The sequence below is a fragment of the Ascaphus truei genome, chromosome 20, assembly GCF_040206685.1.
Source record: "Ascaphus truei isolate aAscTru1 chromosome 20, aAscTru1.hap1, whole genome shotgun sequence".
NCBI classification, from domain to species: domain Eukaryota; kingdom Metazoa; phylum Chordata; class Amphibia; order Anura; family Ascaphidae; genus Ascaphus; species Ascaphus truei.
The window spans coordinates 14,566,883-14,582,160 of NC_134502.1; positions in this window are offsets into that span (position 1 = coordinate 14,566,883).

Consider the following 15,278-nt stretch of genomic DNA (forward strand, 5'->3'; position numbering starts at 1 on the left):
ATAAATCAGTTTATGGCGACTTCCGGTGACGTCACCACGGATGGCTGACTAGGAGAAGAGCTCCCGACACCCTCCGAAGAAATTCAACACAAAGAGCAATTTCCCCCACACCAAACCACCTGAAATCGGCTCCTAACACTACTCCCAGCACTAAGGAGATGGCGACGAAATCAAAAAAGGCACAGAACTCGGTCACAAAGTTCTTCACCCCGGCACCGTGCCAGGCAGAGCTAAGCGCAGAATACCAAGATGGCGCCGAAGAACCGGGGCACGCGGCGCAGAATGCGGTCCAGGACCAGTTTGACCCCGAACAACCTGGCCTCAACAAAGAGTTCTTTGAATCCCTGTTCCTAAAAATGAGGAGAGGGGTACAGGAAGACATTGAGACGGCCCTGCAGGGTATCCGCGCCGACCTAGGAGCCCTTACCAGCAGAACGGATGAACTGGAGGCCAAAATAGAAGGGGCCATCAACACCAAGACAGAGACCCACGACGAGGTTTCCAGATGCGGGGAAGCAATAGGAGACCTGCAAAATGCGCTAGAAGACCTCGAGAATCGAGAGAGGAGACAGAACATCCGCCTTAGAAGTATCCCAGAGGCTGTCTCCCACGAACATCTCCAAGCTTACCTCTGCAAGATATTCTTGCAGCTGGTGCCAGGCCTCACCGAACATGAGCTACTCATGGACCGGGCCCACCGAGCCCTGGGCCCAAAGCCGACAGACCCCAACCGGCATAGAGACGTCATGGTGAGACTCCAAGCGTACTCTACCAAAGAACGAATCATTGAAGCTGCTAGGGGTATGCGCAGCATACAGACAGAAAATGCGGACATTCAAATTTTCAATGATCTTTCCAGAACCACAGTCATCAAAAGACTGAAATGAAAGAACTCACCAGCTACCTCCGCGACCAGGGGGTCAAGTACCGATGGGGCTTCCCCTTCAAATTAGTGGTGCTCCGCAACGGCGGCATTTCACAATCTCTGCCCCCAAGGATGCAAGAGACTTCCTCAAAGCCCTTGGGATCCCCCCTCCGCAGAATGACAACCGCCCTCCCCGTGCCGCTCCAGGTTCGGAGCCCTCGGACACACCCCGAGCGTCAGAAAGACTAGCCAGCCAGAGACAACGCTGACCGCCCTTGCTATCTTCTCGGAAGTTCCTGATCCTCCATGCGGATGATGAGCTGTCGCCCATTCCTCTGTCTCCCACCCACCCCAGATACCAGCAGCCCTCACCCCTAAACCTGTGATGCCTACCCTCCAGGCAGTCCACAATGCGATGACTGCAGGAGCAAAATATTATCCCCCCCTCCCTCCCACGCCCTTCCCCACACCCCTCCCCACCCGGCCTATCCTCTCACCTCTTCCCCCTGCGGGACCATCACCTTGCCCCAGCTAGTCATCAGCCCCCACCAGAGGATTCTCTGTGCAAGCCTTGGGGCACACAAAAATATGGCCGCCATCGTTCCCTCACGTTCCCCCGACTCGCCTCGGCCTTCCCGCAGAGGGGGAGAAACTCTGACTACCCGGCCTCTCCTCGTGGGCTCCTCTACCCCCTTCCTCCCTCCCCTCCCCCCAAGCGCCTAATCCAAGCCCTTACCTAGCCTCCCCCCCCATCAGCCCCCCACGCTAGGGGCCCTGCCTGCAATACCCTTTTTACCCCAACCTCCTAAGAAGTCCCGCTACTTACCTCCCGGATCCAGCTTTGCGAAGAAGGCCCCCCTCCCGTCGATCGGAGCCACTCCGACAGATGCCCACCTTCGGACCGCACCTGACCCCACCTAGATGCGAGTCCGGCACCAGGACCCCAGATGTCCCGCTTATTGAAAGGTTTCAGGCCGGGACTCCCAATTGCAGAATCGAAGCTTCTCCAGAATCCAGCTCGAGCCAGAAGCACCCCTCTCTCCAGGGACTGCTAACCTGTGCCCCTACTAAATCGAGCCACAATGGTCAGGTTGTATACAATCGTTTTGGACTCCCACAAGGACACCCCCCCCATGCCAAGCTCCATATGACACCCCCCCCTCCACTCCCTCCCTCACCCCCCTCTTCCCCCCCACCACACCGTCTCAGCCTCCCCCCCACTTTGCCCCCCGACACCCCCCCTAAAGCGGAGGTGGACATACCTAAAACTGCGCTGAACTTGACTTTGCTTCATGTGACTTTGCTGTATTTGTATGATCTATGCAGAGCCTAGCTCCGGGGGCTCCGATACTTACTAGTGCATATCACCCATGTAAAGTCATACCTCGCACACTGTCTATGCTATTATCTATTGTGGCCCACCCTTCCTATGTCTCCCCCCACCAGCCTGACACAGGGACCCACCCCCGATGCCCCCCCTACACCCCCCCTGTCAAAGTGAGGAACGGTTTATCTGGTCTACGTATTTCTGTACACTGTCTGCTCCATGTGGTTTGATGAGAGTTTAGGCCCTGAGGACTTGCAGACCTTTCGCTCAAATCAAAAGTGCCACAAATGTTTCACTCAAATATTGTTTATGCCTCTGAAAATGTTGACCCACCATCTCTGTACCCCTCCCCCTCCCTCTCCCCCTCCCGCCCACTCCCCTCTCCCTTCCCCTCCCCCTCCACCCCCACACCCCCTTTGCAGAACATCTATCCTGGTCTATAGTCCCCCGGTCTCCGGTGGCTTTAAATGGTTCACTAAGAGCACAGGTTCTGAGGCCTATGAGGCCTTGGGCCCCTTTCAAACGTACTATTAACATTGCATTCAACAAAATGTTTATGCCCTCAAAAGTGTTGATCTATCTTATCTATGCCCCTCCCCCCCTCCCCACCCCTCTCTCCCTCCCCCCCTTCCCTCCCCGCCTTTCCCCTCCTCCCCACCACCCCCCTCAGGTAACTCAAGGGATTCAAGAAAGCTAGACTATTGTATTTACCTTGCCCCCCCTCCCCTTAGGGCCTCATGCTGGCCGCAAATTTTACAGAGGCCTAGACCTAAACAACATTGAGCCCCATGATTGAGGCCCACGTATTGACGCAAATGGGACTGGTCCATACCAGACGATTGACAAAGCTAACTGATGACACTTGTTCCCATGGTTATACATGCCTGTATCATTACAATCACTGTGTACTGTTTGGTTCTAATCAACTGCTATGTTTAATTCCCTGCCCCCTCCCTCCACGTCCCCCCTCCCCCTTCTCCCCCACAGATCCCTGAAGTTGCTAAAACAAGGGTTCTGCTTCTATATTCCCAGTTGGTTGAAAGCCCAATGCCCCAGTTCCCCTCCCCCTCCACTCCCAACCCCCATAAGAGTTCATAGCTATCCAATGTCGTTGCTTAGAATTGGTTGCAGATTAGCATTGGTATCCCCCCTCCCCCCTGCTACTTGCAGACTCCCTCCCTGCCTCAACCCAGGAGGGTGTTGGACCTCGAATCCTGGTCGCGCCCCATGCTCGGTGTCCCGGAAAGTTCTCCAGGGGCTTTGTACCCCCTTCCCTTGCCACCACGGTGCCAAGGGGAAATTCTTTTGGGCTCCCGGACAGCCCACATTCTTTCTTTCCCTCTTGTGTCCACCCCCACTCCACACCCAGCCTTCCTTCCCCCTCCCCCTCCCCCCCACTCTCTGGCTCCCCCCACCCGCAAGGGCCCCAGCAGGGACTATACGAGTCCCCATACCCCCCCTCCTAGAGGGCCTACCCACCCCCGATATGGGAATCACACGGGGTCCGGAGTCTCCAACTCTGGGAGCAGTAAGCCTGCTTAATGTCGTCAATTAAAATCATATCCCTTAATGTTAAAGGCCTAAACTCAGTTAGAAAACGCAAACTTGCACTCCAAGAACTTAAAAAAACCAAAGGCGACATTATCTGTATCCAAGAAACTCACTTTAACACGCCAGACCCCCCTAATACGTTCAAGCACGCTTTCCCCCAAGCCTTCTTTGCATCCTCCCCCAACAAAAAACGAGGAGTAGCCGTATTGATAAAAAATAACATCCCTTTTGCCCTGACAAAGATAATAAGAGACCCAGAGGGATATACTTGCTTTTACAAGGCACCCTATCGGGATCCCCTGCCTCTATTTTGAACATATATGCCCCTAACGAAAACGTCCAATTTCTCCAGAACGTACTCGACTCTTTGGACCAAACCACACTTTCCTCACTATTAGTGGTTGGAGATTTTAATATGGTCCTCTACCCAGATCACGACAAATCCACACTACCCACAACACCCCACACCGCCCAAACACAGAAGAAGGCCAAGAAATTCCGTGAAGTTTTACAAAACTTTTCCCTTATGGATATCTGGAGGACCCAGCACGTGGGTCAGAGGGACTACACGTTCTTTTCAGCTCCGCATCAGTCTTACTCCCGGATTGACTACTTTATAGGTACCAATAATGTTCTCCAGGCGTCCTCCCACTCCAGCATAGGTCCAATAACATGGTCAGACCACGCCCCTGTCGAATTAACCCTCTCTCTACCCGTCGTCAAAAGTTCTGCATATAAATAGAAATTAAACGACTCTCTCCTCAACGACCCGCAAGTAGTTAAGTCAATCAAACAAAAACTAGCCACTTTCTTCCAAATAAATAGTGGATCTGTCTCAGCAGCAGCAGCAGCAATGCTCTGGGAAGCACACAAAGCTACACTTAGAGGAGACCTTATCTCGCTAGCCTCCCATAAGAAAAAAATTAAACTTAAAATGCCAAAAGAGCTAACGGACAAGATCCTGGCCCTCGAGCAACAACATAAGCAGGCCCCCTCTAAAAGACTGTTCAGAAGACTAGATAAAACAAGAACGGAACTCAAACTACTACAGCTTGACGAGGTAGAGAGGGCGCTGAAATGGACCAATCAAAGGTTCTACGACAGGGGCAACAAGGCAGACAAACTCCTGGCCTCAAAACTTAGAGGCGTAAAGGCAAAAGCCCAAATCACAAAAATCCACACCAGAAACGGCCAAATATCCTATAATGAAAAAGAAATAGCACAGGAGTTTGCAAAATTCTATGAGGATCTATACAACCTCCACCAACCTGGCCAAGAGCAGGACAGTGCCAAAATAGCCGCACAATACCTGACCCAGTGCAACTTACCATCCCTATCTGACAAAGAGCTCGACTTCCTTAACCAAAAAATATCTCAGGAAGAACTGACCCAAGCCATAAGCTCCCTTAAAATAGCTAAGACACCGGGCCCAGACGGTTTCTCTAACGCTTATTACAAAATGTTCGCAGCATCCCTCTCCCCCTACCTACTAGACATGTTTAATTCCTTTCTAGAAGGTGAACCAATCCCTGGCACAATATCGGCCGCCAACCTAGCTATCATCCATAAGGAAGGAAGGGACCCGCTACAATGCGGTAATTACAGACCGATCTTCCTACTTAATACAGACCTCAAACTCTTCAGCAAGATCCTAGCAAACAGACTAAACCCGATTCTCCCCAGACTAATTCATATAGACCAAGTGGGATTTGTGTCAGGAAGACAGGCCTCTGACAACACCCGCAAAATTATTCATATAATTGACCACGTGCATCTCAACAAGTTCCAAGCCATGATCCTAAGCCTTGACGCCGAAAAGGCATTTGACCGGATTATATAGTACTTCCACGACCAAACTACGCTTAAATTTGGTTTCTCAGGCCCCTTCCTAGAGGGAGTACGGCCCTCTATAAAAACCCCACCGCTTACTTAAAACACCCGGGTGGACAATCAAACCCGATCCCAATTAAAAATGGAAGCAGACAAGGTTGCCCTCTATCACCACTATTATTTGCCATCTCTATTGAACCGCTGGCAGCACAGATCAGAGCCGAACCCAGCATCAAAGGCATCCCAATTGCAGATACAGAATACAAAATTTCCCTCTTCGCCGATGACGTCATACTGACCCTTGCTAACCCACACATCTCCCTCCCCAACCTACAGAAACTATTAGACCAATTCAGCCTGGTTTCTGCCTACAAAATAAACATGGATAAATCTGAAGCGCTTAATCTCTCCCTACCAGACCCTATATGGAAACTACTACAGTCCAACTATAAATATAAATGGAATACTTCCCCCATAAAATATCTAGGAATAAAAATAGCCGACTCATATAGCTCCCTATATCAAGCTAATTATCCCCCTTGTTCCACCAGATCAAAAGAGATCTGGAAGCATGGCACACCCACCAGATCTCCTGGTTTGGTAGAATAGTGTCCACTAAAATGAACATCCTCCCCCGTTTACTTTATTATTTCCAAACTCTCCCAGTCCCAGATCCACTATCAGAATTACGAAACATACAGTATCACATCCTTCACTTTATATGGAAACAGCGCAGACCTAGGGTCCTGAGATCAGTGTTACTAGCCTCAAAGACGAGAGGAGGGCTGGGGGCTCGAGACGTGGTCAGATACTACCAGGCAGCCCAACTGAGGCAGGCGGTAGTCTGGAATAACCCCCCGACTTCCAATTGCTGGTTAGCAATAGAGTCCCACTATGCATCCCCTACCCCCCTCCCAGTCATGTTATGGTCTCAGACGTACAAAGAAAAGAAACCCCAGAGATTCGAGCTTGGGGCGATGAGATGCACGTGGTCTACCTGGATTAAAACCAAAGGGAAATATGGCCTATCTTCTTCCCCCTCCAAACTCATCCCCATCTTCGGGAACCCAGAATTCTCGCCTGGGTGCTCCCGTAACCAATTTGGTCAATTTCAGGACCTTGATATTAGAATGGTTGCAGACCTGCTGAAGAGTAATGAGGTCCTGCCTTCCAAGAGCTCAAAACTAGACTCGCCTCCCCCGACCTTCCCATTTTCAAATTCCTGCAGATAAGGCACTTCTTACGAGCCCTAGCTCCAAACTTTACATTTCCAGCGCAGACCAGATTCGAATCTCTCTGCCTAAAGGGGGAATATCAGAAAGGTTTAATTTCTGAAATATACAGAATGATCGAGGCTTCTCCCCCCACCACCTCCCATACGTATATGCAAAAATGGAGCGCTGACTTAAACCTACAAATCGACATGTAGGATTGGGAGGATGTCTGGGAAGCTGCTTCCAAAACATCAATCTGTTCCATCACAAAAGAAAATATATACAAAATACTATTCCAGTGGTGCCTGACCCCAAGCAGACTGAGCCAGATCTTCCCTGGCACAACAGACTTGTGCTGGAGAGGATGTGGTCAAAGGGGGGACATGGCCCATATTTGGTGGTCATGTCCGGAGATCCAGAGGTTCTGGACCAGGGTCCAGAGACTTTTGATTGAAACCCAAGGACTGGAAATTCCTCTGGACCCTCTGACATACGTGCTGGGGAAACCAATAGAAGACCTCCCTGCCCCACTAGCCAGGCTGATCTCTGCTATCCTAACTAGATGCTCTCTCTGCTATCTGCTAGATGCTCTTTCTCAGCGGCCTGGAAACAAATAAAAGCTCCCTCCAGGAGAACAATAGTAAATAGAATAGACACAGTTATGAGTATAGAAAGGCTCACGGCCATGTTGAAACAGAAAATGCATCAATTCTACAAAACTTGGGAGCCATGGCCTGGTTCGGGTGCTCCGTCACTGATGCAGGTGCTGGCCCAAACCTGACCCCCTATGGAACAGAAGGGACCAGAGACCCCTCCAAACCACCCCAGACCACTCCCCTCCCCCCTCCCCCCCTTTCTCCCCCCCTCTCTCTCTCAGTGTCGTTCCCATCTATCCCCCCGCCCCTTGTCTCTCCCCCTCTTTTTCAGAATAAAAAGGGAAAATGGTTTATTGGTTATCTGTAAATGTTTCGCAGTCATGTACCTATGACTCATTACCCTCTGCATTGCTGTGACTGTTGTTACTATTTGTACTTTTCTTTTTGCAAGAACCCAATAAAAGAAAAAAGATTATTAAAAAAAAAAAAATCAATTTATATATCACCTTTGCTTGAGTGCTTTTACAGGGACCCTTTTCTTTGCTGGTGTATGTGTGTGTGTGTGTGTGTGTGTGTGTGTGTGTGTGTGTGTGTGTGTGTGTGTGTGTGTGTGTGTGTATATATATATATGTGTGTATATATATGTATATATATATATATATATATATATATATATATATATATATATATAAATAAAGTGACTTTCTTTCCACCTGTCACTTGAAATCCCTTACATACCTTCGCTACATCGATGACATCCTCCTGATTTGGACCTCTGGCGAACAGGACCTCCTACAGTTCTATGACAACTTCAATACGTTCCACCCGACCATCAACCTCAAACTCACCCATTCCCCGGACGAAGTACATTTCCTAGACACCACCATCACCATAAAGAACAACCAACTTCAGACTTCTGTATACCGCAAACCTACAGACAGAGCCAGCTATTTGAGGGACAACAGCTTCCACCCGACACACACCAAACATGCAACCATCTACAGTCGAGCCATACGATACAACCGGATATGCTCCGACACAGCAGACAGAGACCAGCGGATTAAAGCCTTGAGATCAGATTTTATAAACCGTGGATATAACCACAGAATTGTAGACCAGCAAATTCACAAAGCCACCAGAATACCAAGAAGTGATATATACCCCACATATAACCCACACCTAGGAGCCCTACGCAAGATCGTCAGGTAACTACAACCCATCCTCCAGGAAGATACAAGACTGCAACAGGTCTTCCCTGAAGCACCCGTATTATCATACAGACAACCTCATAATCTCAAGAATATTATGGTGAGGAGTAAAGTATTCAGCAGTACAACTGAATGTGGGACGAAATCATGCCAGGACGCAAGATGCAAAACCTGTGCAATGCTCTCCACAGCGGACACAATACAAATACCACACAGGAATCGGGAATACAAAATCAGAGGAAGGTTCACCTGTTCCTCCAGCAATGTCGTGTCCCTCCCCTCAAACCCTACCATACAGTACCAACAACAACTTTATAATTATTTACAATCAGGTTTAGATCAACATTTAATCACACAACAAGAATTTGATTTTCTGTACAATACTTACCCCAGGTTACCCCTATTTTACATAATACCTAAAATACATAAAAACATACAATTTCCCCCCGGTCGTCCCATCATTTCGGGTATTCAGTCTCTAACATCTCATTTATCCCAGTATATTGACAAACAGTTACAAAAATACGTAATTCAGTTACCATCATACCTAAGGGACACTACCCACATACTGCAGACCTTACAGGACATTCAATGGCAACCACAATATCATTTAGTAACAGCGGATGTTAATTCTTTATACACAATTATAAATCATGAACAAGGATGTGCAGCTGTCTTAAACACTTTGAATAACGATCCGTCTATTTCCAAGGAATACATTGATTTTCTTATTCTGGGCATTAAATTTATACTTTCTCACAATTTCTTTTACTTTAATAATTCGTATTATTTACAGGTATGTGGCACCGCCATGGGCACCAAATTTGCACCCAGCTATGCAAATTTATTTATGGGCAGTTGGGAAGAACAACATATATGGTCCAACTGCCCATATGGTGCAAATTTGGTGCTCTGGCGGCGCTACATAGATGATATTATTTTTATTTGGTCAGGCACATTAGCACAGTTATATGATTTTCAGATATATATGAATACTAATGGTAATAATTTAAAGTTCACGTTTGTCACAAGTCCCACTAAAATAGAATACTTAGATTTGGAGATTAAAATTATAGATAATTCAATCCACACCAGTACATATTTCAAACCTGTCCAATCTAACAATTATCTTCACGCTCAAAGTCATCATAACCCAACATGGGTTAAAAATATACCAAAGGGTCAATTCATTCGTTTAAAAAGAAATAGCTGACAAGCAGATACATTTATCAGTCAAGCGGAAGATCTTAAACACAAATTTATAGAAAGGAAATATTCCTCTCGAGACCTAGATGAAGTAATTACTGAAGTTGCAGCGATGGACAGAACCAATCTTTTACAATATAAAAATAAAAGTAAAAATACTAATAAGTCATCCAATTTGGCATTCATTACACAGTATAATCAAATGGCACCCAGTATACGTAAAATCTTTAAAAAACACTGGTCAATATTAAAAAAGGATAAAGAACTAGAAGGCATATTGCCAGATAATCCTCAAATTATATTCACCAAAGCTCCTAATATAGGACAAAGATTGGCACCAAGTTGTCCATCACTGCAACCTGCTTCTATTAAAGCACAGTCTCGTGGGGGATATTATACTTGCAATAGATGTACTGCTTGTAAATATAGTATCAAATCATCAGAATTTATATCCAACAACACTTCAAAAAGTTACAAAATAAAACAACACATTACATGCAATAGCTCTATTGTAATTTATTTGCTTGAATGTCCCTGTGGTCTGCAGTATGTGGGCATGACCACCAGATGTGTCAAACGACGCCTGTATGAACACACATATAACATTAAAATTGGTTTAACCTAGGAGCCCTACGCAAGATCGTCAGGTAACTACAACCCATCCTCCAGGAAGATACAAGACTGCAACAGGTCTTCCCTGAAGCACCCATATTATCATACAGACAACCTCATAATCACAAGAATATTATGGTGAGGAGTAAAGTATTCAGCAGTACAACTGAATGTGGGACGAAATCATGCCAGGACGCAAGATGCAAAACCTGTGCAATGCTCTCCACAGCGGACACAATACAAATACCACACAGGAATCGGGAATACAAAATCAGAGGAAGGTTCACCTGTTCCTCCAGCAATGTCGTGCACCTCATCATGTGCATGAAATGCCCAGGGCGCTGCTACTACATAGGTGAGACGGAGCAAGGGCTAAACAAGTGAATGAACCTGCATCGCCACAGCATCACACGCGGAACAAGAAACGGTCCTGTCGGCGAACATTTCTCTGACTCTGGCTATAAGATGAACGATCTGAGGGTTGCCATACCCAAAGGTAATCTTAAAACAACGAGAGACGGTTGCATGAATACAAATGTATGCAACTATTCGGGACACTTAGCGGTGGCCTAAACAGAGATCGAAATGTTATGAGTCATTACTGACACAAGTGAACTCTCTTCCCATGAGCGCTAAAGGCCATGTCTGTACATACTGTGCTATATGTGTGCACACACAGCTGTCTCTTACACATACTAATCTCCTTGTTTTTCCATCCCTATACACCAATAGGGACCACATAGTATCTACACACACTTTTAGTTATGCTACAATCCCTCACATTTCCACATCTACCCACACCATTCATATTAACTCCCTCTCCACACACACCTTTTGTAAAGCTCTGTATACACGGTGGGCTCTCCATTCATTTATATTCACACAGATACACACACTCACTCTTACATCACCAACTTTCAGGAACCATTTAACACATCTAGCCATAAATCACATCCACACACGGGGGAGGGACAAGTACAGATAACATTCCAAGAGACAGTTTTTAAGTATACCCTTTGCTTGCTTCATTCATTGTAACATCGCCGGAAGAAGAGATCAGTGTATCTCGAAAGCTCGCACAAATAAAAGCATTTCATTAGCCACAGAACAGTATTGTCTATTTATTTTTTGATTATTGAAGCTCGGCTAACACGGTACTGATACCTCTGCATGTGTGTGTGTGTGTATATATATATATATATATATATATATATATATATATATATATACATACATTTATTGTGTTATTATTATTTTTTTGGATTTCAACTACTTTACAACTGTTGAGAGACGATACATACATATACATATATACTGTACGTGCCGTTGGCTCAGGGGCTTACAACAATTTTGGCCAAAAATGTCAAACTAAAAGACCATTTTACTTAATAGATATTTATACATATATATTTAGGCACTGTACCGTGTATGAGTTTCACTGGATGTTCTAAAACTGAGCTCTGTCTGTGTTTTACAGTATGTTCTGTCTCTGGTTTTAAACATATACATATATATATATATATATATATATATATACAGTGTTCGACAAACCTATACATTTTCTCGCCCCGGGCGAGTGGATTTAACATCGTGGCGAGCTCCTATTGGCCCAAGCAGCACACGTTTGGTACTAGGTGGCGAGTAGATTTTTTTGTGTGGCGAGTAGATTTTTTGGTGATTTGTCGACCACTATATATATATATATATATATATATATCTATATATATATATATGCAAATATAACTGTATGCTCATCTGCATGTCTTAGACAGGTCTGCAACCCCGCCTCTCCCCATCATCACCCAGCATAGAGCACTTCCACTGCAGCAAGGGATTCTGGGAAATGACATGCAAATGAGGACACAGTGTCACTTTTTGCCTCAATAACCATTTTTAACATGGTTCCCTATAGGCTTAAGCTTGCTGCATGGTCACAGCTTTGAGCACAGCCAGGATTAAGGTGCATACCCAGAAAACCACCCACAGACAGCTGTTTCGACCTTGATGGGTCTCATCAGTGTGGGGTTGATTTTACTGGGAATACAAGAGAGGCTATGGGATAGGCTAAACCATAATACTGAGTTAAGTTATGGTGAGTAAAAAAAGTGACAAAAACCCTCCACAGGAAAGCAAATATGCAAATATAACTGTATGCTCATCTGCATGTCTTAGGCAGGTCTGCAACCCCGCCTCTCCCGATCATCACCCAGCATACAGCACTTCCACTGCAGCAAGGGATTCTGGGAAATGACATGCAAATGAGCACACAGGGTCACTTTGTGCCTCAATAACCATTTTTAACATGGTTCCCTATAGGCTTAAGCTTGCTGCATGGTCACAGCTTTGAGCACAGCCAGGGTTAAGGTGCATACCCAGAAAACCACCCACAGACGGCTGTTTCGACCTTAATGGGTCTCATCAGTGTGGGGTTGATTAACTGGGTATGCAAAGAGGCTATGGGATAGGCTATACCATAATACTGAGTTAAGTTATATATAGCCTATCCTATAGCCTCTTTGCATACCCAAGTCCTTCTGGGACTTTAACCTTGGTATTAACCCATTTACCACCCTGAGACGGAGAGCTCTGGATACTCTGGAGAGTGAATAGCAGACGAGACGCTTGCTGACCCACCACCTGCTGAGAACAAGTAAAGGGTGTCGCCTCCGGTCGTCTCCTGGTGTGGTAAACCTATTAACCAACTGCTTGTTTATTTTACTTTGATGTACGCAGAACTATTTACTTTTAATCATAAAGTCACTTTTTAAACTTTACTTCACTATGTGCGTTGTGCGCCCTGTTCTTTTGTTTTTTGTCTAGTTCCAGGGGTGTCGAGCCACCCCCAAGAAAGGCTGCAGACCCACATGTAGTGTCATCCTCACATATAAGGTCAACAATATTGTTTTTTATTCACTGTGCACTGATCACAAATTGTCTTGTACTAGGTATTAGCTGCGCACTATCACCTATCTTTTTGCTATATAGATGACCTGCTTTTTATTTCTGATGGTGATGTACAAACATTACAAGATTTTATGTGCACTCTAAACACAAATCAGTATAATTTACATTTCACATATGAGCACAATATCCACCATATTTGCTATCTCGATCTTATGTTATATATAGATCCAGTGGGAAACATACAGAGAGACATTTACAGAAAACCCAACTCCAGAAACTAATTTTTACTGGCCAGTAGCAATCATTCTAGACCCCTTAAGAAGGGGATCCCAAAGGGCCAGTTGTTAAGGCTGAAACGGCTATGCTCCACGGAAGAAAATTTTGAAAACCAGACACAGGATTTATTGGCCAGGTTCCGGTTAAGAGGATACTGTATAATGACCAAGAACTGAATGGGGCCTTTGAGTCAGTCAAACTTATAGACTGGAGGGATCTTCTCTCTGGGAATCCGAATAAGAAAAACATTTGAAGCAACAAGGAATGGACTGAGTGCCATTATTAATTACAAGACAAAGTTAACAATCAGATACCATAAGATCCATTGTTCTTAAGCATTGGGATACTCTCAAATTAGATGCAGGAATGAAGTCAATTACAGATAGGGGACCAGAACTAGTGTTCCGGAAAGCTAGATCTTTAGCTACTTTTTTGTCACCGAGCCTTTTTTTCCTCATGACATTCTGATGGTACAGTATAAGAACTATCCCAAAAGGATTGTTTAAATGCGGGCTATTGTACAATATGTCAATATGCCACTGCAATTAAAAGTGGATTGTGTCAAACCCAAAATTTGGAAAAATGTGCAGACATTTATCAACTGTTACACCAGCCATGTGGTGTACATGCTAAAATGTGGATGCCAAAAAGTGTATATAGGACGGACAATAAGTCCTCTGAAAAAGAGAATTATAGAACATGTCCATGCTATACAAAGGAGTGATCTTCTACACCTGGTATCCAGGCACTTTACAAAATGCCTGATGGGTGGTATCCAGAACTTCTCCTTTTCAGGCGTAGAACATATTCAAGTCCCCCCTGGGGGAGGAGATAGACTAAACTTACTTAATCGACGGGAGATATCCTGGATCTACTGTATGAACAGTTTACACCCATCGGGCATGAATGTAGATTGGAAGCTGTCACATTTTCTGCAGTGACACGAGGAAATATCCCTCCATGTTGGTCTGTTCTGTTTATACCACAGATTTCAGAATAGTATATAATACATCATATACATTGTTTCGCTATCTTTGTCTCTAAACGTGTATTAGTAACACATTAGGATTGCTACACTTTGTATGCAGTTACTAATAATAGTCACAGTATATACCTTAGTGGCATAATGCAATATTTTTAATTTGTGGAATATATAACATTATATTACAGAATAATAAACTAGCTGTGTATATCATTCGGCTTCTATATGTTAAGTTATGTACTAGAACATATTTAATACTGGTCATTTATTAATATACTATGCATTCCGTTTTGGTTATATCCACCATGTACACTACCGACACACTTTATTGAAGTGTGGTCGGTACCGCAAGCCGGGAAATCTCCCGGCTTGCTAGTGGCCGCCCCTCGGCGTGGCGCGCGTCATAGACGCGCGGTCACGCGTCATCGGGAGCGTGCGCCCCCTGCACGCGTGTCCAGGGGCTCCCCGAGGGAGCCCTGGTGTCCCGCGATCGCGGGACAGCGGCAGGGGGTTCCGGGGGACCCGGCGGACCCGGCAGCGGTAGGGAGAGCGCCCCGATCGGAGGGCGCTCTTCCGCTGCTTCGGCGTGCGCCCGTCACACTCGGGCGCGCGCCAGGCTACTGCTGCGGCACAGAACGGGCAAATGCTCGAATAAACTGTGCCGCAGCAGTATTTGCAAATTCATATACTTGTTGAATTATTGTAGG